The following is a 24,604-nucleotide window of genomic DNA, read 5'->3' as shown; positions in this document are numbered from 1 at the left end:
TCAAAGTGACCTGATGGTGACTTAGACAATTGATGTAATTGCCCGATGAAGTCAAGGTATATGAAGCAAAATACTTGTTGAGACGTAGACAATTGATGTAATTGTCCGTTGGATTGTGTTTGATTGGTTGATCAATTGATAGTGTGTGCGTGTGATGGATGGTTGTGGGGAATCATGGCAACCCCGTTGAGACTAGGTCATTATGATAAATGCCTGTTGTAGTCTAGGTTTGCCATAATCGATTACCTGTTGAGACCCGAAGATACTTGATCAGAGTATCTGTTGATAGTCTAGGTGTGCGTGAGTTGATGTACCTATGCAGATAGAGTAACTTTCTTAACTTATTGGATGACTTAGGATAGGAAACACAATCCCTCCTATTTAGAGATGGATGGTGATGAACGTGGCTTGATTAAGTTGATTGGGACATGATGTAGGGTATGTGATGCTGATTATCGAGATGGGGAGGGTGGGGAGGGGTTCAATGTTAGATAGAAGAAATGGAGGACCTATTACATTCCTATGGAAGAAGAGGAAAATAGAGTATCCATTGTCATTACTATGTATGAATGATATGCAGCTATTTATGAATGTATGGATGGATGGAATGCAATGGAATGCAATATATACAAATGAGATGGAATGATGATCCATGGTGCTTTATTTTTCATCATTGAGCTTTAAAATGTTGTAAGAAAATACAAGCAACTTGACATAAAGATTCAAGATGACCAGAGTATTTCTTACATGGATTTTGATATAGCAAGTTAATACAAGCAACTTGATATAATGGATCAAGTTGACCCGAGTATTGCTTGCAGAACAGATAAGGATTATCTCCTTTCATGCATGACTTGGAATGTCCTCCTTGATCTTAGGCTGATCATATCCTGAGACAAGTGCATACCGTAATAAGAGATAAAACCTTTATCCAGTTTGGATGAGGTAGGAGGAACCAAAGAAAGAGAATTGTACCTGCAAACAAACAATATATACATAAAGAATAAAGAATATGGATCCTTGGTAATGGTTCATGCTCATATGGTCGAGGTATACGCTGTAGTCAGCAAGCCGTAATGATCTATGACTGCATTTTGCATAAGATCATGTAGCTTGGTGAACTTCCCACGTAGACACCATTAGTACATGCCCCAGTACTTCATCGGAAGTAATGCGCAAACGATACAAAACAATGCTGAAAGATCCCGATACAGATAAACAAATGATTGTACTCATAAATCAACCAAGTATTTGATAGCTTAACATAATTTTCTTGTCAAAGAAAATGTCATCTTGTCTTTGTTTTGATAAGGAAGGATGCATCCTTGTTTAAGACAGTTTGGATTGTTGATGTTGATTGTGTTGGTCGAGTGATAAGTGGTCATTTGTGTGAGTATTTTGTATCTGATCGGATGAATATGTACAAGGTGTTGTCATGTTTTTTGGGTGATTTTCGATGGTTTTTCGATGTTTTTGGATTTTGTGTAATAGTTTTTGAATGTTTGTGGATTTTGTGAGTCATTTTTGAATGTTTTTGATATTTTGCGAGACATTTTTGAATGTTTTTGTATTTTGCGAGACATTTTTGAATGTTTTTGTATTTTGCGAGACATTTTTGAATGTTTTTACCAATGAATCACCAGTAATGTAGAATCCACTTCCATCATCTAGATTGTAAGGGCATTGCCCCCAAGTTGGACATGATTTATGAAAAAGCGGGATGCTAGACGCATGAAGTACTTTCTTGGATGACAGATCAAATAACAAGCCATGGTTAGATGGATGGATGTGTGTATGTATGAATGTGATTGCAATGAGCCTGAAAGATACTGGAGCCATTGCCTTTACGAGTGGCGCCTGTTTGCCAGGTTTTCGCCATCATACTTACCCAAGGTGCCACTGGAGTGGTTGTTCACCGTTTGGATGCATGATTTTTCTTTACTTTTTTGAATGTTTTTGTATTTTCTTTAGGACATTTTTCTGAATGTTTTTGGTATTTTCTTTAGGACATTTTTCTGAATGTTTTTGGTATTTTCTGATATGCAGGGAGCCTGATGCCTTGTACACCTTAGGTATAAAACCGTTTGAGGTGCATGCTATTGATTGGATCTGCGAGCGGTTCTCCGTCTGATGTAGACAACTGATATGCCCCGGACCCAAATACAGCAGTGACAACATATGGGCCCAACCAGTTTGATTCAAACTTGCCTTGATGTTCTCTATTTGGTTGGTTGCGAGGATTTTCTTGAAGAACAAGATCACCTACCTCAAATGTACGAGATCTAACTCGGTGATTGTAGCTTCTACTCATGCGCTGCTGATAGGCTTTGAGGTGATTGTATGCAGCTTGTCGCTTCTCATCTAGTAACTCTAAGTCCTGAAGACGAGATACTCTATATGCTTCATCATCGATGAGATTGTGTAATGAAACTCGTAAGGATGGTATCTCGACCTCAATAGGTAAGATAGCTTCAGCACCATAGACCAATGAATAAGGAGTTGCACCTGTAGGGGTCCGAATGCTAGTTCGATATGCCCATAGCGCTGGATTCAATTGAACATGCCAATCACGGCCGACATCATTGACTGTCTTCTTTAGGATCCTCAATATGTTTTTATTGGATGCTTCGGCCTGACCATTGCCTTGTGGGTAATAGGGAGTGGAAAAGCGGTGTTGGATATGAAATTTCTCACAAAGCTCACGAACATCCTGATTTTTGAAAGGAAGACCGTTATCTGTGACAATGGACATGGGCACACCATACTGGCAGATGATGTAATTGAGGATGAATGAGGCGATCTGCTTGCCAGTGACTTGGGTAAGTGGAACAACTTCGATCCACTTGGTGAAATATTCGGTGGCGGTAATAATGAATTTATGGCCATTGGATGAAGATGGATGGATTTTACCTACAAGATCAAGACCCCATTGACAAAAAGGCCATGGTGTTGTGATTGATTGCAGTTCTTGAGCTGGTGCATGTATTAGGTCGCCATGAACTTGACATTTTTTGCACTTCCTGACAAAGTAGTAGGAATCCTTTTCCATAGATGGCCAATAGTATCCAGCTCGCATGATCTTCTTGGCTAGTGATGGACCACTTGAGTGAGTCCCGCAAATTCCTTCATGTACCTCTTCCAAAGCCTTTGTTATCTCACCTTGTTCTAGACATCGAAGGAGAGTACCATCAAGACCGCGTCGGTATAGGGTTTCGGCAATAATGGTATATCGAGCAGTTTGGCGAATGAAGGTTTTACGTTGGTTATTTGATTGGTTGGGAGGAAGGGTGTGATCGCGGAGATAGGTGTAGAACTCACCGTACCATGGGGATTCAGAACCAACAAGGCAACATATCATTTCAGATTCGGGGATATCATAAGCGGGGATCCAAAGTTGTTCTACCAAGAACTCGTAGCGTGTTGAATTCTGTGGAAGATCTAGTAGAGATGCGATGGTAGCCATAGTGTCAGTAGCTCGATTCTGATCTCTTGGTATCTGCTCAAAAGTGATAGTAGTAAATGATGTCTTTAGATTGTCCACCATTTGCTTGTATGGCATGAGTTTATCATCTTTGGTCTGATACTCATCTGTTGCTTGTTGAATGACTAGTTGGGAATCGTCATATACTTGCAATTCTTTTAATTTCCATTGTATGGCGAATCTGAGTCCTGTGATCAAGGCCTCATACTCTGCTATGTTGTTTGTGCATGGAAATGTGAGCCTGTAAGACTTCGGGATGCTATCACCTTGAGGTGTGATAAACAAAATGCCTGCCCCCGAGCCGTGCCTAGTGTATGAACCATCAAAGTATAATTTCCATGACTGTGCTTCTGTAATCATGAATATCTCTTCATCTGGAAAATTGGAAATGAGAGGATGATCACCTATGAGAGGTGCATCGGCCAACTGATCTGCAATAACCTGACCTTTGATAGCTTTACGGTCCACATACTCAATATCAAATTCACTTAGAATCATCACCCATTTGGCTAAGCGACCTGTCAATGCTGCTTTGCTAAGTAAATACTTGAGTGGATCAATCTTTGCAATGAGTTGCACCTTGTGTGTTAACAGATAGTGCCTCAGTTTAGTGGCTGCCAAGATTACTGCTAGGCAAGCTCGCTCAATAGGTGTGTAATTGAGTTCATAGCCCACCAGTGTGCGAGAGATGTAGTAAATAGCACACTCTTTTCCTTCTGCATTATGTTGTGCCAGTAGTACACCCAATGCTGTACTTGTTGCTGAGATATAGAGCAATAATGGTCTACTTGGATCTGGTGGCATTAGCAATGGTGGATTCATGAGATAGTCTTTAAGCGCCTGAAATGCTTGCTGGCATCTGTCATCCCACTGAAAGCGGATGTTCTTGTGTAGCAGGTGTGTGAATGGGTGACACTTATCAGCCAATTGTGCAATGAATCTGTGGATAGATTGAAGCCGTCCTTGTAGTGTTCTTAGCTGACTGATATTCTTTGGAGGTGGCATGTCCATGATTGCTTTAACCTTTGCTGGATCGACCTCAATGCCTTTGCTTGAGACAATGTATCCTAGAAGCTTCCCGGAGGTCACTCCGAAGACACATTTCTTTGGGTTGAGTCGAACATGGTATTGTTCCAGTCTATCAAAGATTTTATCTAAGATGTGAAGATGTCCTTCTCTAGTAAGTGATTTTGCTAGTAAATCATCCACATAATCTTCCATTATAGTATGCATCATGTCATGGAAGATGGTGGTCATTGCTCTTTGATAGGTCGCTCCTGCATTCTTTAGACCAAAAGGCATTACATTCCAGCAGTATGTGCCCCATGGACATGTGAAGGCTGTCTTATGTTGGTCCTCTGGTGCGATCTTTATTTGATTGTATCCTGAAAAGCCATCCATGAGTGAAAGCATGGCATGTCCTGCTGTCAAATCTACTATGATGTCGATATTTGGTAGAGGGAAGTCATCCTTAGGACATGCCTTATTCAGATCTCTGAAGTCTGTACAAATGCGGATGCCCCCTTTTGGTTTGCCAACTGGTACAATGTTGGAGATCCATTCTGCATAATCAATTGGTCTAATGAAACCAACATCCAGGAGTTTCTTGAGTTCTGTTTTGACTAGCACGACAATCTGAGGATGCATCTTACGAAGCTTCTGCTTGACAGGTTTGGCTCCTTTTGCTACTGTGAGATGATGCATGACTAAATCAGGATCAAGCCCAGGCATGTCTGCATATGACCATGCAAAGTTGATCTGACGCTGTTGGAAGAACTCTATAAATTGAGGTTGTTCCTCTGGAGTGAGAAGAGATGCCAGATGTATGATATGAGGGTTTTCAGGAGTCCCCACATTGTATTCTTTAGTCTCCTCAATGAGAATCGTCGATCGTTCCTGTTGTGTACTAGCAGGGAGAATGTCAAACCCTTCATCCTCAAGTGCCTCAGAGAGGTTTTCACCGTTGGATACGCTCTTTCTTTTTACTTTTGTTGGATCAAACAGTGCCACAGTGTGGTTTTCACTGGAAGATCCATGTTTTAATGTTTTATTTTTGCAGCTGAAGGGTTTGGCATCTGCCCCGAAGTATGTTGCGCTATTAAGTTCAATGGCGAATCCAGCTTTGTGATCCCCGCTTGGTAGATTATCCCTTAATTCCAAAAAGTCAATGATAGCCTCATCATTTTGGAAGAGGTCAAGACATGGGGGATTTGGTTGGTTCCATTCGATGAGTTCAGGGTGGATAATGGGCATTACTTCATCGATTAAGTTAAGTGCGGGAGATGTATCAGTGAGGGTTAAGACAGTGTGGTGAAGGTTGTTGATGGTACTCTCCCTATCAGAATCCGACGTAGGATGAGACGTAGGGTCTGTGGAAGATGTTTCCAGCTCAGGTACCCAAGTGGTCTTTATATGTGCTTCTTCGTAAACAGGAATGTCTTTGCGTGGCGGAGGTGGTGACGTGTCTTCCTCATCTGAAGTGTTAAGCTGTACAGAATCAAATTTGCACTCATGTGAGTCGGTCTCTGAATCACTTTCCAGCATCCGATTGCTATACCATACTGGGATGTCGCTGGAGTTGAATACTGCAGGTGTGATTGGTTTATGTACCTTTGAGGTGATCGGTGCTGCAGGAACTGTGATGGGGTTTAAAGGTTTTGTCACTGGAAGTATCGACAGGGTTGATTTAGTGGCTTCTATTGGAACGGCTGGTGCCATAGATGCTGCTACGGGTTCCAATATAGTTGCTGCTATGAATGGTTTTATTGATGTGATGACTGCTGTGGATGGGATTACTAGTTCGATTGGTGGGATTTTTGGCACTGATGACGGTTGCGGTGGGTTTGTGAGCCTCGATGGGGCAGTGACAATATTGCTTGATGGTGCTTTGATTATGAAAGGTGTCCTCTTTACAGTAGGTGGGCAAAATGGTTTGCTAGGTTTTCCTTTAAATCTGAGTTTAGGAAGGATCTCTTTTTCAAAGCCTAGGCCTGTATTACCTTTGGGCTTGAACTCTGGCAGCAGCGGTTCATGTCGTCCTTGTTTGCAGTATCCCAAAGCACTCTGACCATCATATCCCATTCTTTGCATAATGAGGAGGCCTTTGCCATACTGTTCTGTAGGAAGTGTAACTCGCGGTATGTCAGTGGTGATGGGATCTTTATAGATCCAGTCCGCTAGGTCCTCATCTTGTGTTTCTTCCTCTTGACTCCTTCCAAGGACGAAAGGCGTCCAAGCACATGCTGGCGTGATTAGTCGTTGCTGGAGTAACTGCTGTGGTTTACCATGTGTTTTAGGAGAAGTGGGCATTTGTCCCACACAAAAGAGTTGACTTAAGTTATATTCCCCGGGACCTTCCTCTGCGACTTTCATTTTAAGCTTTTCTTGCTTGGGTATAGGGGTGTTCAAACTGGCAAGAGAGGTGGGACTTACATATGATGTAGAGGAAATGGCTTCCCTATTATTAGGAATAGTAATTTCTGGTTGATGGCTGATATTATGGCAAAATGCAAAGGGATTTGCATCACCCAGGATTGTGATCTCTACACCATTATGTGGGAACTTGATACATTGATGGTAGGTAGATGGAACGGCTTGCATGGCATGTATCCAAGGTCTTCCTAATAATAGATTATATGGCAGAGGAAGGTCCAGAACCTGACAAATTATGTGTTTTACCACAGGGCCCACTCGGATTGGTAGCACCACCGCTCCTTTGGATGAACGCTCTGCATCATCATAGGCCTTGATGGTGATCTTCTTGCGAGGATCCACTGATTCTATTGCATATCCCAATGCTGTGACCAACTGTAGTGTACAAATGTTTAGGCCTGCTCCATTATCTATCAAGACTCGCTTGATCCTGTGTTGGTTGATAAAGCCTTCAATGTGTAGTGAAGCGTTATGAGGTTGTTGGAAGGAAGAGTTGTCACTTTCAGAAAAAGTGAGACAAGGTGATGACTTTAGATTTCCAACCATGGCTTGAAATTGGTCTGTGTTCAGGTTTGCAGGGACTGACGCCTCTTGGAGTGCTTGATCCAAGATTGTTTTATGAGATGGCGATAGGTGCAATAGTTCTAAAATGGATATGAGCGTAGGCGTTTTATCTAATTGTTCCACAAGATTATATTGCTTTGGGACGGAGGTGGTGCCCTGTGGAGCTGCCTTGATGGTGACCTTGCCATGACGTGTAACAACATTGCAATTTGAGGTGGGATTTTTGAAGGTTATAGTTGCAATTTGTTCACTGGCATCATACAGGTGATTTACAGTGTAGTTATACGCAGCCTGCGTATAATCAGTGGTATCAGTGCCTCGCCGGGAAGTGGAAGGACCCCTTTGATCTTGTGATGGAAGTGGATCCTTGAACATGAGATGATCATTATTGGTCGTTTTTGGGTCATGTCCTTCAATTTCAATTTCTCCTCGATCAATAAGATCCTGAATGAGATCCTTCAATCGGTGACAATTACTTGTCTTGTGTCCTCGTCCTTGATGGAACTCACAATTATTTATTTAAAATAATTGTGCAACTTGTATTTGTAGGAAAATGCAAGTGGGTGGAGGATAAAGGTGATTTTAAATAAATGATTTATTTATTTAAATGTGAGAGGTGGGATTTTGGGGGTTTTAAATAAATATTAATTTATTTAAATGTGAGAGAAGATTTAATTAAATAAATATGATTTATTTATTTAATTAATGGTCTGAATTTGGTTAAGTGAATTAAATCAAATAAATTGAATAATTTATTTAATTAATAGGAGAATAGGGTTAAGATGAATTAATTAAATATTAATTTAATTAATTATTAATTGATGGTTAAATAATCAAATAAATACTAAGTATTCATTTAATTAAGTGGACAGATTTATGTGACTACACTTTGATGGTCACACATTGTATCTTATGGAATAACTTGTATGTTGACTACTCACTCTTTGACTCTATAGTTTTTATTTTAATTGTAATGTCTTTTTTTTAAAGTTAATCTAATAAAAAGAAAACTCTTCATGACCTTGTTGACTAATGCTCATACATTTTGTTATCATCTTTAATGTCATTGAAGATTTGATTATGATTTAAATTACTCGTCTCCAACAATGATTTATTATCATAATAAACTATCAATACACCTACTCATTATATCATTTTTCATGACTAAATATTTGATTATAAGAAAATTACCTGTAGTAGCTTGCATTTGATTTTATTTTCCTAACCTTAACTAAATTAAGATTAAACATTATTTCTCTATATCCTCTCGTCCTTGTAAGTAGATGTAGGCTGGGATTCTCGCTTCCTTTATTAATTTTTTGTGGCTAGGTCTCCTAAATTTGTCTACGGCTGTCGCGACCCCAGACTGGGTTATGTTATGGATACTTAGATTTGGCAGCTAAATCTTGCTTTGGGTCTTGCTTACCTTGATTTCTCTTCGATGCATTGGTAAGTTTTTGTCAGGCAGGTTTGAGAGTATATTGATCTATCTTGTTTTGAAATCTTCGGGTATGTTCTCCCAGTGGAAATCTATGGAAATGTTGGTATTAAGACAAAACAGGGGAATTTATCAATTTTGGGTCATAGTTGCTCGTAATTCTTAATTGAAACTAGCCTAATAGCGAGCAAGAAGAATGTGGTTTCTGTTTTGGCAATTTGACTCTGTAGGATTCAGGTGGAGGTCTTCTTCATGTCTTACTCAGAACAACACCATCTCAATATGAGCAGAATATGACTCCATTGTAGTCAAATTATGCATCCATCAACGATGGAACGAGTATGGTGTTCTCGTCAGGAATTATAAATTGTAATTTTCTGTATTGGCATCTGGCCATTTATTGTATTACCTGATTATTTCCAGGAATTATTTTTCCTTGGGCAAGACCAGAGGTTTTCTTCGCCCGATTCTTTCCTACCGGTGCCCACACTGAATCGGGTTGTAAACTTTCATGTATTATCATTTTATTAATACAATTATTCGTCCACGACCTATTATCCATCAAAAAAAATAAAAAATTAAACATTATTTATGTATGATGCAGTATGATGTATGATTACCCTACACCCCTGGATGCTCCTGCATGAGATGGTCATACATTGTGTCTCATGCAAAAACTTGTATATGGACTACTCACATCTTTGACTCTGTGGTTTTTATTTTGGTTGTAATTTCTTTTTTAATGCTAATCCAATAAAAAAAGACTTCATGGCTTTGTTGACTAATGCCCAATATTTTGTAATCATTTTTCATGTCATTGAAGATTTGATTATGAGTAAATTATCCATCTCTAACAAAGATTTGTTATCATATAAAAACTATCAATTGACCTTCTCATTCTATGTATCATCTTTCATATCATTATAAGAACTATCAATTGACCTTCTCATTCTATGTATCATCTTTCATATCATTATAAGAACTATCAATTGACCTTCTCATTCTATGTATCATCTTTCATATCATTGAAGATTTGAAAAAGATGGTAAAAGTTTATTGATCAAGTGAGAACAATATTACATGAAATAACTATCACCCTGAACTTCAAGGGATCCAACAAAATTTCAAGAGAACAAAATCTTAGAAACCATAACAACCAACCAAGAGACAGGATCCATCACCCAAGAGAAAGTGAAGCCCCACATTAGCCCTGCATATCCTCTTAAATCATTCTTTCTAGTTATTGCAAGCCAAGCACTCAAGTGAAAGTTGCTCCCAACTATCAACCCTCTAACCATCCATATATTGAGAGGTCCAATTGACAAAACAATCCGCAACACTTTTCCAATCCTTTGAGATGTGGACAAAAGAAATGGAATCTAGAGAGCTATTCAACTAAAGATTTGATTATGAATAAAGTACCAATTATTATCATAAAATATACGAAGCCACAGTTCAATTATCTATTAATTTTCTGTAGAATTGTCGACTGTGACCAAGATTACACCGACCATCACCTCCATTCAATAATTAAACCACCATTTAAGAATAGCCCTTAGTTTTACAAATTATTATCCCGTGTTCCGTCCGAGTAAAACGTATGACTGCCATAGCCCGGCATACGCGCCGGCAGAGTTGCGCGCGTGTTGAAGCTCGGAAGCATTAGCCCACCATGGAGCCCACCCCCGCCTTACACGCACCTTGCACGCTCCCCGATGCACGCAAAAACGTTGGGCGTGTCCCACCTTATTCCGCATTCTACAGTGGGTGAAATACCAGAGGCCCTACTCCACCCATAGATTTCCCAACCTAAACATGCGGAGGAGAATAAGATTAGAATTGGGTTTTCCTTCTTATATGCCCTTCTAATCATTTCGGTTAACTATTCAATTCGGCAATGGCTCCAACTGCTTCAATGTTGTCTCTGCTCTATGTCGGCTTCAAACCATCTTCTCAAACTTCCCCTTTCTCCCCCTCTTCTCACCCCACAAATCACCCTTCTTCTTCTTCTTCTTCTTCTTCTTCTTCTTGGTGGCGTTTCAGAAGCAACATCAAGGCTTCTCCATACAGTTTCAATGGTAGTGAAGATTGGATGGAAGTCTTTTTCGAGAAGACCATACTTTTGAGTTTCATGTAATGAATTTGCTCCTGATTGCGGATATGTACATGAAGGTCGACTGTATCTCTCTTTGCTTTGTTGTCTTCTGGGCAGTTAAATGTAAATTATATGGAGATTGTTTTCTCTGTTTTATCAATAAGTGACATATGATTTTGGCTATCTTTTAACATCCTTTTGTGTTCCTGGTCATTCTCCCCAAAATTTGCTTCAATGGTAATCCTTCGATTCGGTGGTAAATGTAGCAGGGGTGGTTGTTAGGCATAACTTTCTCACAGTGTTATTCCTGGTATTAGTTGTGTATATTTTTGTGAATATAAAGTATTCAATTATATGGACAATTAAGATCAAATATTGTTTCTAAAATCAATTGTGCAATTTTCTTTTAGTGTAAAGTATAATGGTCGCAGAAATTAAGATTCTTTCTTTCCTTTGTTTAATTTGGTTATGTAGTGCAGCAATTTGTGAGGAAATTTTTTTGTGATGACAGACCGTTAGGTTATTTTAGGTTATTATCAATTTTCAAGTACATGCTTCAATAAAATAGAAAGAGATGAAATCTTTTTTCTCAAATTGTTCTTACACGAGACATAGGTGAGTATGCAAAATAGTATGGAAGCTCAAACGAGTTAATTTTGATGGAATGATTTGATATAATTACATTTTAATTTGTAGAATTATGTGTTAATTTTAATTGATGGTTTAATATTTATTTTTATTTGTTTTATATTAATTTTAATATAATTGAATTCTTTTGTTCTTATTATATAATATTTTTATATGTTCATTATAATTATTATTATATTATATTTTATTTTAAAATTAGTATTTTTTATTTTAGGTTCATTTCAAGTGTTTTATAATCATTTTAAATTTTAGATTTTCAAATTCAAATTTAAAATATATTTTCTATAAAGATGTTCATTTATCTAATTAATTTACAATGGTGAATTTAAAAAGCATTTAGATTTGGAACTTAAAAATAATACACAATCACTTTAACCCTCATTTCGAGACTAAACAAAAACTTAAGATATTTATTTGACTATAAGCATTTCAAATAATCAATTGTACAACTTTGATTGATCTAGATTAATTGTGCTTTATAAACACTTAATTTTCTCCTAATATAATCTTGCTCTAAATTAAATTATTTAGTTAATCTAGCCCACTTATGTACTAAACACCTAATTAAGATGTTTGAAGATTTTTATAATTTTGTAAACCTAAGGTATTGATGATGGGAGAATTAAGATTTTTTCCTTTCTTTTTTTCAACATGCAAAAGAATATATTGTTGTAATAGTGATATGTGCCAACTTAAACAAATTCTCATTTAATTTTGGGTCAATTCTAATGGAATGATTTGATATAATTACATGCTATTAATTTGTAGAGTAAATATCTCAATTTTAGTTGATGGTTTGATATTTATTTTTATATAATTGATTTCTTTTTTTCTTATTTTAATATTCTTATATATATGTTGTTAAGATTATTATAATTTATTATATTTTTATAAATTTATTTCTAATTTTAAAATTAACATTTTTTAAATTTTAGATTCATTTCAAGTGTTTTAGAATCATTTTAATTTTTTGATATATATATATATATATATATATATATAATTTTCACAATAGTGAATAAGGAGCAGTAACCTTATGCTTTTGAAGCTTAAAAGGAATATAATTACACACATTATTGTTATGTATTGATATTTAAAGACATTCTTTTATCTAGTTAATGCACAATGGTCAAATAAGGTGTCATTACATTAAAAACATTTGGATTTAGAATTTAAAAAATATATAATTGCATCATAATCATATAGTCATTTAGACGTTTACGCATGTCATCTATAATTATATTCTCAAAATTGTAAAGTTGAATGTGTGTGTGTGTGTTTATTTTCACAATGGTGAAACAAGGAGCAGTCATTTTAAAAGCATTTGGATTTGGAGCTTAAAAATAATATAAGTACGCACACTATTGTTATGTCTTGATGTTCAAAGACATTCATTATCTAATTAATTCACAATGGTGAAACAAGGAGCAATCACATTAAAAGCATTTGGATTTAGAGCTTAGAAAGAATATAGTTGCATCACAATCATATAGTAATTTGCACATATGCATATCATCTATAATTATTTTCTCAAAATTGTAAAGTTGATATATATAGGGGGGTGATCTTGGAGAACTTGATCCTAGCAATCTAATAATTTTCCCCTAATGTGTTTGTAATTTCCCCCTTGGTGTTTGTATAGATCACTTGAGAGATTTAAAAATTCTTCTAGAATAACTCCCACATGCCACAAATCATTCTCACACAATAAGACATTTTTGTGGTGCTTGAGTTTGATCCCAAAGGAATTAGATTCAACCCTCAAGGAATTTCTAGACTAAACGAAACCTAAGACGTTTATTTGACTATTAACATTTCAAATTATCAATTGTCCAACTTTAATTTTTAGAGGATGAAATCCTCACAAGTTGCAACATATTACAACTTGTTTCCTCTAGTTTTTTAAGCCTTCTACCTTTTGTACCTTGAAATTCACTTTTCCAATCCTTCCTCCTAACTTACCACCTTCCCATCATCATCTCCCCTACTTAAAAATCTTGAAAAAATGGTCATAAATAGTCATTGGTGCCATCAAGCAAAATTTGAAAAAATTATAACTCGCACTCAAATATTGTTAAACTTTTAGGAGCCATAACTTTTGATTTGAGCACTCGATTGAGTCCCACTTTTTTAATTTGAAGATCTTGGAGTGCTCTATGTACCTGAAATTTAATTTATCTAATTTGCCCTATTTTGGGCCTCAAAACATCGTTGAAGCTTCAATATCTAGTTTCAAGAAACTTTTTGAGAATTTAAAAACTAAAATATATAATATCTTCTCATACAAACCTACTCTTGGCTTGAAACTCATCCACAATGTGAAAATTTCAATTTTAGAGCTTTGGGGAAATTTTCAAGTCTATATGTTTCATATGCAAACTTGCTAGAAATGGATGTCTTGCTAAATTTAGCCACTTTTAAAACTATGAAAATTCTAAAACACTCTTTATGAATTTTCAAAAGAAATATGCTCCATGGTATTCGTCAAACTAAACAAAAATCAAAATAAAATATTGTTTGGGTGATGCAATGTTATCCTTAAATCTTGGATGCTCCTGCATCATTAAATAGTCTTATTATTTAATTCATCATTTCCTTCTCACATATTATCAAATAATTTTATTATTTAATTATCTCATTTCCACCTCAAATGACTAAAATAATTAAAAAGTTTATTATTTAATTTAGTTATTTTTTATCCACCATTTTGAAGAATAAATGAGCCACTAAATGAATTGTCTTGCAACATTCTTATGGTTGCAACAAATTATTATTTTTAGTACGTATACAATTTTAGAAGTTCATTTCAAACAAATTCAATCATGACCCTTCATCTTTTTGTTTGCATGTTGTCATAACTGATGGAGATGATGGTATACAGGTAAAGGGTTGTTGGTGATGATATATTAAAGGACTGTTGGTGATGATATAATTTGATATGATGCTTGATGATCAATTATTTGTGTTGTCATTGATGGCAACCATGTTTGTTTATGTTTTGTATGTCATCTAAGTCTAACCGGTAATGGATTGAAATGGATTGAGTTGGAAAGTAAAACTTAAGCAAGAACAGAAGTGATCCTTGTTGAGTTAGGTGTTGCGGTTTGAAATGTATGCTTATGACATCATAATGAGTCTATGACATGAACCGCATCATGTTTGGAGAACCGGAAGTCATGTTTGTAATTGATTGTTGTACATTCAACTAGGGTTTGAGAATCGGTATCAAGATCTTTTGACCAGTGATGTTTTACGGTTTGGCGGTGATTCTTTTCATGTTCATAAGTTGATGATGACGTGTCAGACTCTGTGTGAAGAGATAAGATGTTGTTTTGGTGCATTCAAGGAGCGAATTTCTTGGAAAGCAACGAAGTGTTTAGAAGAGTGTGCTAAGGGTTTGACAGCTTATCAGATCAATGTGCAGTGATGAGTTATGATCATTCAACGACTGTAATTGTCTTAAAAATTATTGTAATGATCTGTAATATGTTTTGGTAGATTATTTTGCCACGCTTGATGTAATTTTAAAGTTGCTAGGGTTTGTAACTGACCTAATTGTAAAGGTTATTTAGGTCAAGTTTTAGAAGGCTTATTGTGTCGGTGATCAAAGAAGTGTGTGTGTGTCGAACCAAATTGTGATGTCTGCATGAGCGAATCAGATTGGAGCTAAAGTGGATCTGTACTAGCAAGAAGAGAGTGCATTGATCAAATCATTTTATCTGTTGTTTCCTAACAGTTGCAGCACCATTAAAATCCCTTAACCGGGTAGGTCCTAACAGGCCTGATCTTGTAATTCCCTTCACCGGGTGACTCATTAATTTGGGTTTAAATCCTTTAGAAAGGTTACTCCTAACAGGGTAAAGCTCCTAACAGGGCTAAGTTGTAAAATTCCTTGACCGAGACTCCTAACAGGGTCTGCTCTTAACCAGGCATTGTTGTAAAGCTCCTAACCAGGCTAGGCTCTTAACAGGGCGCATTCTTGCGGTTATTAATTCCCACCATAGTTTTTCCCATTTGGATTTTCACGTGAAAAATTCATGTGTTCATGTTGTGGATGGATTTTTGAGTTGTTCATTTAATGTCTTTACTATATTTGATTAATGATGAACACTTAAGTTGCTACCGGTAAAGTTTTGGTAAAACTGATTTGGAGATTGTTTGATCAGCTACTGGTATTGGTTATGAACTGTTTTGTGAAGTATTTTGCAGATTGGTGAAAGATTTCAATTTATCCTTTTTACTAATTCAGCCCCCCCTCTCAATAATAACCGGATCCTCACAATAACACTTTCCTCAATCTTAAGAAAAATATCACATTCATCTACATTATTGATCTTCTAAGCTCGTCTGCACTATTCATCATTCCTTCCATAAATATATAAATTGACATGCTACCCTATGCAAAAGAATCATTCAATTTTGTGTTAACTATATGTTGTCCAAATAGGTAACTTTTTGAATAAAGAGCATCCATATTTCAATTATTAGAGAAAATCCACTTCAATAATGAAGCCACATGGTTTGAATTTCATTTATGTTCTCTATCTCAAGTTTGTGATAGTTTTGAATATGAAATTTTTGTTTGTATTTGTTTCCTAGTTTATTTTCTAAATTATTGCTTATATGCTTAATTGTTGTATTTGATTTAATAGACCTAGATTATTATATGAATTAGTTTATTCCATTACATTTTTAATGAACATATTTTCTCTTACACCATCCAAGGGTTTTGTCCTAGGTTTTACCTTCCTACAAATAGGTTTTTAGATGTATGTTTTCTTATTATTTACATTAATTATCATATCTCATTAGGTTTTAATTTCCCTTTTGCATTTGTGCCTACAACTATATCTTTATTATACGGTATGAGCATCATCAATAGCAATATTATTTTTACCCATCCTACCAATCACTAAATTGTTCTTTTAAGGCTTATTTTAGATTTGATTAATGAATAATAAATTGTGTATATCATCCCTTAATTTGCATGCCATGCATACACTTCTACTATGGTTTTGAACCTTTATTGCTTAGTCTTGTGAACTTTATCCACTTACCATTGGATATATTTTTTAATGTTATATATTCTCATTGTCCCTTATCTTTCACTACTATTTATGCTTCCATTATAGATTTTGACATGTTTGTATATTTTTAACTTTTCATTCTAACATCCTTAGTTCACTTAAAAGGAAATATTGCATTATTTATGGAAGCATTGTATCATCACATATGTACCTTCTCATTTAAAGGGATTTGGTCATTACTTTTCCTTCCATTTTTTATATCTTAGCTACACTTATCCATAATTTACATATTGATTCTACTTCTTATATGGATAGTGATAGAAAGGTGTTAGATTATAATGGCATTTTACCTTTACACATCTTTCCATCAAATAATTCGATTGGGGATACATATTTTGTAATATATAGCCATATTACACCCTCATATTTGGATGATACACTTATATATGATACTCTATGTGATGGGGTTACTTCTATTATCACATAATGTGTTTGTGGCTAGTAATTTCACTCCCTATTTATGCCACATGATGCTTATATTCATATGGCCTATACATTGGATCACAATGTCCTATTTTTTATGCTAGACTACCTTTATCAACTCATGTACCTCATTTTCATTCTCTAACTACATCAAATATTCAAAATACACCCAAGGAGTATCTAGTGTGATTGATCAACGTAAAAATATCTCATCTAAGATATCTACTTGGGACATAATACTTTCATTTGAAATCTATAGAGATATTTTTAAACAAATGTTAACCAAAACAATAATTCCATAAAATATTTTTATTAAAAGAAGCAAAACGAGGGTGTTGTCCCTTTTACAACTACAATCCAAAGTCGTCAAGAACTAAACATCAACACATCCACAACAAAAATATCAAAAACAACAATTGGAAAGCTGCTAAAAACCACCAATCGGAAGGAAAAACCAGAGTTCAAAAGTGAAACATCAACTAACTAAAACCAAACTATAGCAAACCAGATTTTTCAATAGGGGAACCAAGCCTCAAAAGACAAAAACAACACAAAAATTAAACACTACGAGTCTACACATGACTAATTTTTTTTAACTCCTTAGCCCACCTATTGCAACACATTATTCCAATCTTCACTCAATAACTTGAAGAGCTCCATGTAGATACCTTACTCCTTAGTCGTGTCTCCCAGAACCTTATCCTGTATACTTAGACAAAGGAAGGTCATAAAACTATACATCACCTAGAGACTAAACTTGGAAATGTTGGTCATCTTCTTCTCAAGGTCAATAATAGTGACCTTTAGAGTTTGTAGTTCAGTTCCTATATCTTATGCAACTTGACAACCTATGCAAATTTCACCACCAGCAATCACTTTGACCTCCTCCTCTTCCATTCTGACATCACTAGCTAGGTTCCCATGCTCAACCGACATGTCATCAGAAGCATGGGTGGAGCTATTATTAACCAATTTCTTAGGGTTAATATCAATGTTACCCTCACCACCTTGCACACTCTCCTCTTCCTCTTCCTCATTCCCTTTCCCCTGTTCCTCCTCATCCTCCTTCAAGTCATAGTTAGCAAGTTTCAAATTTTTACCCTTTCTAAAACTATGTGAGGCCAACCTATTAGCCCTTCATCTACCCTCATTTTTTATGTTACTCTTGTTAGAATAAAAGGTTTTATTAACTTAATTAATTTAATCATATTGATTAATTAATTGTCACCTTTTTCTTTTTTCACTTAAGCTAAATTTAGGAGCTTTTTTTAGGCATTTAATATGCATGTATCCCTTAGGTATATTAATAATTAATTAATTATTAATTATTAATTGCTTTTTAGGGTTTCTATCTGTAGAATTAGATTTCTTTATAAATATAACATATCCTTCATTGTAAATCAAACAATATTCAATCAAGCATTCAGTTCTTGTTATTGTCTTCAATATTCTTGTTTGTTGTGCAATTTCTCCTTTGTATGTAACAAGTATTCTTGTAGAGGGCTTGTGGGAATTCGACAATCATGAATTCTAACATGGTATCAGAGCTCAAATCTGAAGAACCTGTTCGCCTTTTTAGGAGATATTTGTGATTTCCAACAATCGAAGCACTTTGGGCTCAAACTGACATCGCCATTAGACTCACAACGTTCAAAAACCCTAAGATCGCCTGTTCATTTGCTCAAGATCGGACACTGTTTGTTTCGAAGAGAAAAATTCCCCTCCTTGACTAGCCATACAGACGCAGGTACAGTACATGTATTTTTTTTTTTTTTAGATTTTATTTTAAATCTTTTCTTTTTTATTAGCTTTTTTATTAATTTTTTTTTATTTTTTAAAATCTTTTCCTTTTTATTAGTTTTTTTATAAAAAAATTTCAATGTCTTTTATTTTTTTAAATAAAATGTTTGGATGTTTTTTTATTAAAAAAACTTTTATTTTTTTAAATAAAATCTTTGCATGTTTTTTTATTAGTTTTTTTTATAAAAACTTTTCATGTCTTGTTTTAAATAAAATGTTTGCATGTTTTTTATTAGTTTTTTTAACAAAAAAAACCTTCTTTGATTGCATGTGTTTTTTTATGCATGCGTTTTTTTAATAAAAAAACAAATTGTTTTTTTTTCTTTTTTCAAAATGTTTTTTTTGCATGTGTTTTTTTGTTTTTTTAATCAATTTTTTTTGCATGCATTTAAAAATAAAAAACAAATTGTTTTCTTCTTTTTTTCAAAAAGAGTTTTTTTTTTTTTTTGGGGGGGGGGGCATTTTTTTTTGTGTTTTTCTAATAAAAAACTAATTTTGTCGTAATAAGCAAAATTGGGAACATGTTTTATTTCACCTAACTTGTATGCAATGTTCTCCAACCGGCAACCTTGGCGGGGGGGGGCGACAACTTTTGGCTTCCTTAATTTCACCATTGGCTACATTCCAACCAGAGGGCATATCATCTGCACAGATTTCTACAGGGCATCATTTGGTGGCAGCCTCATCTACATGTTTTCTAGTTTTTCACACTTGCATTTCATGTTGGATCTTCTTCTTTGAGCTATGTTGTACATGCACTATCATAAAGTGCCACACCTCTTTGTCCTTCGTCTTTTGATGACACATATGATGCAATCCTTCTATATTGTACATTAGGAATTCGATATCAGACCTTTGACCCGTCTCCTCTATTGAGCATGTAATGGATGGTTCCCATACTTGGTTTGTGTGCCTGATCTTTATCATCTAGGTGTAGGAGCACCTACCTATGAAGACATGAACCAAGAATAATATGATTTTCTATTATCCTAGAAGGAATGTAATAAGACCCTATGGGTCCTTTTTTGCAATTTAATGTCCTAGGAGTGTGACAAGTTTGTCCATGTTTGGGTCAAATTGTCATCTTGGGTCTGGTAGAGCAAATTGAGTCAATAAGGGTCACAATGGTCTAAATTGAGGGATCAAGTGACCACAAGTCTATTTGAGTCATTTTTGATGTTTTAGAATCATGTGTAATCATTTTGGGGGACTATGATAGTCTAGAGTCTAAGTTGGTTGAATTATGCAAAAGTTGTCATATTGTCAATTTGTTGTCATGACAATTTTGCACCTTTTATAATTCGCGATTCTCCAACAGTCAGACAGTTTGAAAAATAGTTAGACAAGGTTGTGGTCATTTGGGAGATACCTTTAAAGGCCCCAAGCACCGAAGGATGTATGTTGGTCGATTTGGAAAAGAAATTAAAGCATCAAGAATTGTTGAAAACTTGAAAAACCCATCTAATTTATGTTGATTGCATACTAAAGGTGGATTAACAAGAATGATCATGGAATAGTTCCTATAAATAGATCATTTTACCTTTGTTTTTCTTTCAGTGTGAAGTATTGAAGTGATCGCTACCCCATTCTACAAGCAAATCTCTATCGAGTAGCCTAAAACCCTAAAACCCTCAAGATTTGACTGTAATAATGGGTTTTGGCCTATCAATCCTTAAATGAACACTTTGTCGTTATAGGAGATGATAAGCCACTATATCATATGTCAGATCCAAAATCCATTAAGAGGATACAACAAAGTGAAGAGGATGGAGAATTAACCCTAGGTCTAGCATCTCTATGTGACAGACCGGTTTGATGAGTGCAGTGCGTGAGAATTGAGTTGTAGGGAACTGGAAAGGGGTTTGAATATGGTAGAAGAGTACTTTGGAGGTTTACGTAACATTTCATGGTCAGTGATGGTCACCCATTAGGAGAACAAAACCAGTTGGTGGAAGGCATTCAGTCAAATAGGTCTAATAGCCCTATTAGGCCTGTTAATGCAGTATTGGTTGGGATATCCGCAAGTTGGTCCAGTACTGTAAACTAAGATATTGTTGAGAACTCCCAAAAGGGTATCTAAAAATATAATTTTTTTTCCTAGATCCACAAGGTCAAAAGTTATCACCCGATTCCTTCAAATGGATGCCTAATTGCAACCGGTTCAGTTTGTGGACGAGTGAGTCAAAATTGATGTTTCGATGGATCTAAACCATGAAATCATGTTTTATTTGTGTTAAAGTGTTGTGAGAACACCCCTCCAAGGATCGTTGTATTGAATTGGTCAAGTGGGTCATTCAAACCCTAAAGCCTAGTAGTAGCCCACTCATGTATGCAAGGGTGTGGTTAGTCACACAAGAACTTGAGAAGTGTTAGTTGTTTGTAAGTGGACATAGTGGAGCCTAAGGGTTTTCCAAGGTATTGTTTGGTGCCATTGAACCACCGTTTGACTTGGTGTTGTGTAAGGATCTTTGGAATTAGGGATTATCGGTTGAGTTTGTGAGCCTTAGAGATTGGTTGGTTGGTTCAAGGTTACTTTCTTCTAGTTTGTTATCTCCTCATCATATTGGTATCAAAGTAGGATTTTGAAGATCACTTGGGTGGTGTGGTCTTAGTGTATGTCAGAGGAAGAGATTGAAAAAGGGGCTGACAAAATGCCTCCTAAGAGTATGTCATAAGATGTGGTGAAGAAGTTGATTGAAGAGATGCTTGAGTCCAAGCTTGAAGAATTGAAAAAGACTAAGGATAAGGAATATGGAAGTGACACTAATGAAGAAGGGGATAAAGAAGATGGGGAATCCTCTAAGCGGGTAGAGGAGATACCTATAGATCAGAGGGCATTTGTAGATGCCTTGAGGTCAGTCAATAAGGACACTATTGATGGGTTGCCTATATATAGTGGAAGTATGGAAGTAGAAGAGGTGATAGACTAGATTAAGGCATTGACCAGTCATTTTGAGTACAAAGAAATCCTTGAAGATAAGAGAGTTAAGTTGGCAAAATCAAGGTTGAAGGGGTTTGCTCTTACATGGTGGAACTATGTACAAGGGGAGAGAGTTAAGGAGGGAAAAAGTATGTGAACCTCCTGGGAAAGGATGAAGGCTAAAGTCAAGGCACAATTCATGCCCATTGACTATGAAGTGCAAATGTACAAAAAATTGCAGAGAGACCTTGATGTGAATGCATATACGAAGGAGTTTCATAAACTTAGTCTCAAGATCAAAGAGACAAGAAGAGGAGTCAGAGAAAGTGGCCAGGTACTTGAACGACCTAAGGATGAACATGCAAGATGAGATCAACATCTTGGCACCAGAGATAGTGAGAAAGTGTTTTCAATTGGCCCTAAGGGCAGAAGAGAAACTAAAAAGAAGAAGTGAGCAGAGTAATAGAGGTAAAGGAGGAAGAAGTTTTAGAGGCAGAGGCAATTTTGGATGAAGTCCTAACCAAAGGTCTAGTGGCGAGTCTAGCCAAGGAGAGCAAGTTGGGGACTCAAGTAGTAGAGGAGGATACCGTGGGAGAAGACCTCATGGAAGAGGTGGGACAAATTGATCAGGGAGAGGATCCAAGTTCTCCGGTATGAGGTGCTATAATTGCAATCAAATGGGGCACCCGACCTACAAGTGTCTAGAGAAGGCCTCAACTTCTCATGGTGGTGAGAGGAGAACCACTTTGACTCAAGAAGATGCAAGGAGTGTGACATCTCCTAAGTGAATTTGACATCAGAGATGGGAGAGAACCTGATGATCAAGAGGACACTGCTCAAGGAACCAGTGAAGTCTGAGCCACCCCAAAGAAAGGCTCTGTTTAGAGTCAACTACAAGATTCAAGGTAAGGTTTGTAAAGTTGTCATAGATTCAGGGTCTACTGATAACATTGTATCTTTGGAAGCAGTAAACAAGTTGAACTTGGAAAGGATACCCCATAGTTGTCCATATAGGGTCAGTTGGTTGAACAAAGGGCAACACATACTCATCAATGAACAAACATGGGTAGAGTTCAGTATTGGGGGGTATAAGGATAAAATTTTGTGTGAAATCCTTGCAATGGATGCTTGCCATCTTTTGCTTGGTAGACCATGGCAGTTTGACAAAAAGGCTCATCATGATAGAGAAAGGAATGCTTACTCTTTCCAAAAGGATGGTGTGACCTTTAGGATACAGTCAGTGGTAGAAGGGGATCCACAACATGTAGGATCTAGTGTGATGATGGTAGGGGAAAAAGAGTTCCTAAATACATTAAAGGAGGAAGGTGGGGTAGGCTTTTCTTTTATTGTGAAGCCCAAGGAATAAAGGAAGAAGGGTGTGAGTGAGGTAGGACCTAAGGAGGTCAGGGAACTACTAGACCGATACAAAGGAGTGGTTGCGGAATACATACCTGATTCCCTGCCACCTATCAGAGATATTAGTCATTAGATTGACCTCATACCAGGAGCAGTACTTCCTAACAAGGTAGCATATAAAATGACCCCACAACAAAATGAAGAGATAGTTAGGCAAATTCAAGAGCTCCTAGATAAAGGGTTGGTGAGAAAGAGCCTTAGCCCATGTGCAATACCTACTGTTTTAGCCCCAAAGAAGGATGGGAAATGGAGGCTTTGTACTGATTCTAGGGCTATCAATAGAATAACCATCAGATATAGGTTTCATATTCCAAGGATAGAGGACTTAATGGATTATTTAGGGGGAGTTACCTATTTCTCTAAAATTGACCTCAAGAGTGGGTACCATTAGATAAGGATAAGAGAGGGGGGTGAATGGAAGACTGCATTTAAAACCAATGAAGGGATGTATGAGTGGCTTTTGATGCCTTTTGGTCTTTCAAATGCCTCTAGAACCTTTATGAGACTAATGAATGAAGTGTTGTAGGAGTTTATAGGGAAATTTGTGGTAGTCTACCTTGATGACATATTGGTGTTCAGTAAGAGCAAGGAGGAGCACTTGAAACACTTGGACGTAGTCTTGAAGCGGTTGCAGGAGCGGAAGTTGATGATAAATCTAGAAAAGTATGACTTCATGAAGAAGGAGTTGGTGTACTTAGGATTTGCCATCTCTAAGGGTGACTTGAAGATGGATTCTTCCAAAGTAGAGGCTATTTTGAACTGGCCTACACCTAAGACAGCTAGAGAGGTAAGAAGTTTTCATGGTTTGGCAATATTTTATAGGAAATTCATTAGAAATTGCAGTGATATTTGTGCACCTATGTTAGAAACCATCAAGGGTGGTGGTAAGGTGAAGTTTGTGTGGACCAAAGAAGCAGATAAGAGTTTTGAGTGTTTAAAACAAAAAGTTGCCAAGTACCTAGTCCTAGTATTGCCGGATTTCAGTAAGGTCTTCACCATTGAATGTGATGCAAGTGGATTGGCTATAGGAGCAGTATTGAGCCAAGAGGGGAGACCGGTGGCCTTTTTTAGTGAAAAAATAAATGAAGGAAAGAGGAAGTATTCCTCATATGATTTAAAGATATATGCCATGGTACAAGCTCTGAAAAAGTGGCGGCATTACTTGCTTCCTAAAAAGTTTATCGTGTATACTGACAATCATGATCTTAGTTTTTTGAATGGACATGAGAAGCTCAGTCATAGGCATATGAAATGGGTTGAAAGTCTTCAAGAATACACCTTCATCATCAAGCACAAGAAA

This window comes from Cryptomeria japonica, chromosome 6 (genome assembly GCF_030272615.1).
Source record: "Cryptomeria japonica chromosome 6, Sugi_1.0, whole genome shotgun sequence".
NCBI classification, from domain to species: Eukaryota; Viridiplantae; Streptophyta; class Pinopsida; order Cupressales; family Cupressaceae; genus Cryptomeria; species Cryptomeria japonica.
This window is presented reverse-complemented; position numbering follows the sequence as displayed.